Source organism: Boleophthalmus pectinirostris, unplaced genomic scaffold (assembly GCF_026225935.1).
Source record: "Boleophthalmus pectinirostris isolate CB_2022bp ecotype Guang Dong unplaced genomic scaffold, ASM2622593v1 HiC_scaffold_10, whole genome shotgun sequence".
Classification (NCBI taxonomy): domain Eukaryota; kingdom Metazoa; phylum Chordata; class Actinopteri; order Gobiiformes; family Gobiidae; genus Boleophthalmus; species Boleophthalmus pectinirostris.
In genome coordinates this window covers 29672765-29676278 of record NW_026570971.1, presented here as the reverse complement: position 1 = coordinate 29676278, position 3514 = coordinate 29672765, and the positions used below count along the sequence as shown (strand labels likewise).

Below are 3514 nucleotides of genomic sequence, written 5' to 3'. Positions count from 1 at the left end.
CTAAAACAGCACTAAACCAGGACTAAAACAGGACTAAAACAGGGCTAAACCAGGACTAAAACAGAACTAAACCAGGACTAAAACAGGACTAAACAGGACTAAAACAGACTAAAACAGACTAAACCAGGACTAAAACAGACTAAAACAGAACTAAACAGACTAAAACAGGACTAAAACAACTAAAACAGACTAAAACAGGACTAAAACAGACTAAACCAGGACTAAAAACAGGACTAAAACAGGACTAAACCAGGACTAAAACAGGACTAAAACAGGACTAAAACAGGACTAAAACTAACAAAAACAGCACTAAACCAGGACTAAAACAGGACTAAAACAGATGTGGCAAGGTAGCTGATCATGTGGTCTCTGCCATGTGACACCTGTGTCACATGGCAGAGACCACAAAGGTCAGAGGGGAACCAGGTGACTTCCTCTTCCTGTGCAGGCCTAACACACGGCTATTTCTGGTGAGCCAAACAAATGTAATGTTTGTACATTTTAATCTTGTTAGAAAACAAATTTGTAACTTTTGTAAACATTATTTTAAGGGTTTGAACAGTCCAGATCAGAGAGGTATGCTTTTAACTTTTATCTTATTGTTTAATTTTAACTGATGTATTTAATTAACTGCACTGTGTTACAGGCTCAGTGCTGTTTGCTGTTTTTGATTGTTGATTTGTTCCAGCTCTGCAGTGGGTGTGGGCTGGAGGTCGCTGGGTGTGGAGGGGCTCACATAGAGGGTGACCTTATTTATAGTTATTGGTGACGGTTGCACTTGTAATTGGGTGTTTTCAGTTGTGGTAACTGTTTTCTTTGTATTAATCTTGTTTGTTTTCTCACTTTATAGCATGTCTCCTTCACCCCAGCTTTAGGGTGGAGCCTCCCCCCTGCAGTAGTAACCTCACCCGTTAAAAGCACCGTTTAATATTTTTGTAAATAAAAGCTGCCGTATGGCTGTTAGACCCACACACTGACTGGCTTGATTTGTTATGAAAGCTACCTGTAAACTCCAGGTATTACACAGGACTAAACCAGGACTAAACCAGTACTAAACCAGGACTAAACCAGGACTAAACCAGGACTAAAACCAGACTAAACCAGGACTAAAACCAGGACTAAACAGGACTAAACCAGGACTAAACCAGACTAAAACAGGACTAAACCAGGACTAAAACAGTACTAAAAGAGGACTAAAACAGGACTAAAACAGATGTTTCAAGGTAGCTGATCATGTAGTAAAAGCACCGTTTAATATTTTTGTAAATAAAAGCTGCCGTATGGCTGTTAGACCCACACACTGACTGGCTTGATTTGTTATGAAAGCTACCTGTAAACTCCAGGTGTTACACAGAACTAAACCAGGACTAAACCAGCACTAAACCAGCACTAAACCAGCACTAAACCAGGACTAAACCAGGACTAAACCAGCACTAAACCAGCACTAAACCAGCACCACATCTACACCAGGACACAAACTGTTCCCAAACCACAACCAAACCAAGTACACACCATGGTAAACAAAATAAAGACATAAATGAATCATGATACAATAGTGATATAAATAGTAATGTAGTGACATAAATATAAGACAGGGACATTTTGACTGTTGGATCCTTTAAGCACTCACTCACTGTCACCTCATAATGCACTGATTTCACTGTAACTCTATGTGAGCTTTGTGAAATCTAATAAACCCAGACTGTAAATCACCAGCCCATATGCTCCTGCCTGCACTGTGCAACTGCATGTACCTGTTCAGTCTGAGCATGCCCGGTCCAAGCCCCGCCCCTCTCACCTTCACACTCCCTCCCATTCACACATCGGGTACAGTGTGGAGGTATGCGCCCGCTGCACTGACTTCACAGAGATTCCAGGTTTGGTTTTAATTATGCGTTGATGGGGTCTTGGCAGTGAGTGGAGATTGTTATAGAGCTCCATAAATCTGCAGGGGAGAGGACAGAGGAGAGCACCCCAGGATCTGCACCTCTACGCCCCCAGAGCCAGAGGGCGGACAGGGGCGGGGATGGTACCCAACACATGCTTGTATTTACACGGGGACGTGAGGAAATGCTTGCTGAAAGATGGGTTGGAAATAGCGTTGCGTCATTGAACTGTGAGTAATTGTGGTGTGTTTACAGTTAGGATGTCAATAGAAAATAAAGCTGTGTCTGGTTATATAAGCAAGGTGTCTTAAAAGTTGGATCTGTTTTCTTAAGTAGTGCAGCAGATTAGTGAAAAAAATCATTCACTTTGGTATAAAAGCATGAAACGGATACTCTCTAAGGGCCACTATTTTGGAAAAAGGCATTGGCCACTCAAAAATTCTATATGGTGGCCATTTTTCAAGATGAATTATTTAGATTTGTAGCCATACCAGCTTGTCAAAGCCTGATCTTGTCACATCTCAGAAGCTAAGCAAGGCTGGGTCTGGTTTGTACTTGGATGGGAGACCACTGGGAAAATCAGGTGCCACAGTGGGGCGCCAGTAATAAAAAAAAAAAGTTTACGTTGTGTCCTTATGCAAGGCACTTCACCCACATTGCCTAGTATGAAAGTGGTGTGTGTCTGAGTGAAGGTGGTGGTAAGCGGGACCAATGGCGCAGATTGGCAGCTGTGTCTACAATAGCAGGTTATCACCACCAGGTATAGATTGACTGAATAATGCTCTGTAAAGCATCTTTGTGACAAATGTCTGTGAAAAGCGCTATATATATAATAAAATAAAAAAAAAGTACTAATTAGTTCAGATGGTGATGCAAACATAAAATCTGGCAAAAATGCTTTTCCTTTTCAAAGTAGCTTCTATACCACCACTTTCGAGTTACTCCAGGTCCAGGGTCATTAGCATTTTGTTGATCTTGTGAAAGAGTGAAATGTTGGTGTCAGTCATTTTAGAGCCATCATGTTCAGAAACATGACGGGTAGATGGTGATTGGAAGGGTTTCTTTGTGTCTTTCTGACTCAGTTGTATGATTAAGGCCGAGGGTTTATCCTTTTACCACCTCAATCATAGACAGAGTACACATTTATGTTTGGGATACAACTAGGTTCGGGTCACCTGGAGGGTTCTTCTGATGGAAGGTAAGACTCCTGCTTGTCTAGAAGTTTTGTCTAGAATCTTCTACAGTATGGCATGTTTGGACATCTGTATCCATGGAGAGCAAGTAAGTGGCGTCATCAGGGTAATCATTTTATTGATCCTGAAGGAAATTCAAGTTTAGCTGCAACAACTTTTACACTGCGCTTTTCAGTGGCTTTTGTGTCTCAGTCAAAGGTCTCAGTGCAGTTTAACAGGAGGACTGGTCAGGTAGGTCAGTAGATCTGTGTCAGGGCAGTTTGAGGAGAGGAAGAGCCCTCAGGACAAAAGTACAGCAGGACAGCATCACAGCAGTGTCCAGGCACGAACCAAGTGAACACGACAGCAAAGGCCTCGTTCTTACTCAGCTCTGATGTTTGGTTGGTGATAAAATAGTCCACTCCCTAGAAGTATGTCCTCTGGAAGGTCTCCTGC

At 42.2% G+C, this 3514-nt stretch overlaps 1 long non-coding RNA gene across 1 annotated transcript; it reads left to right on the top strand.

The window, feature by feature from the left end:
• The first annotated feature begins 450 nt into the window (after positions 1 to 450).
• LOC129409208 (uncharacterized) lies at positions 451 to 959 on the top strand. The gene is made up of 4 exons (XR_008632281.1): positions 451 to 470; positions 552 to 576; positions 689 to 743; positions 851 to 959. It is a non-coding gene; the product is annotated as an uncharacterized LOC129409208 (long non-coding RNA).
• The last annotated feature ends 2555 nt before the right edge of the window (positions 960 to 3514 follow it).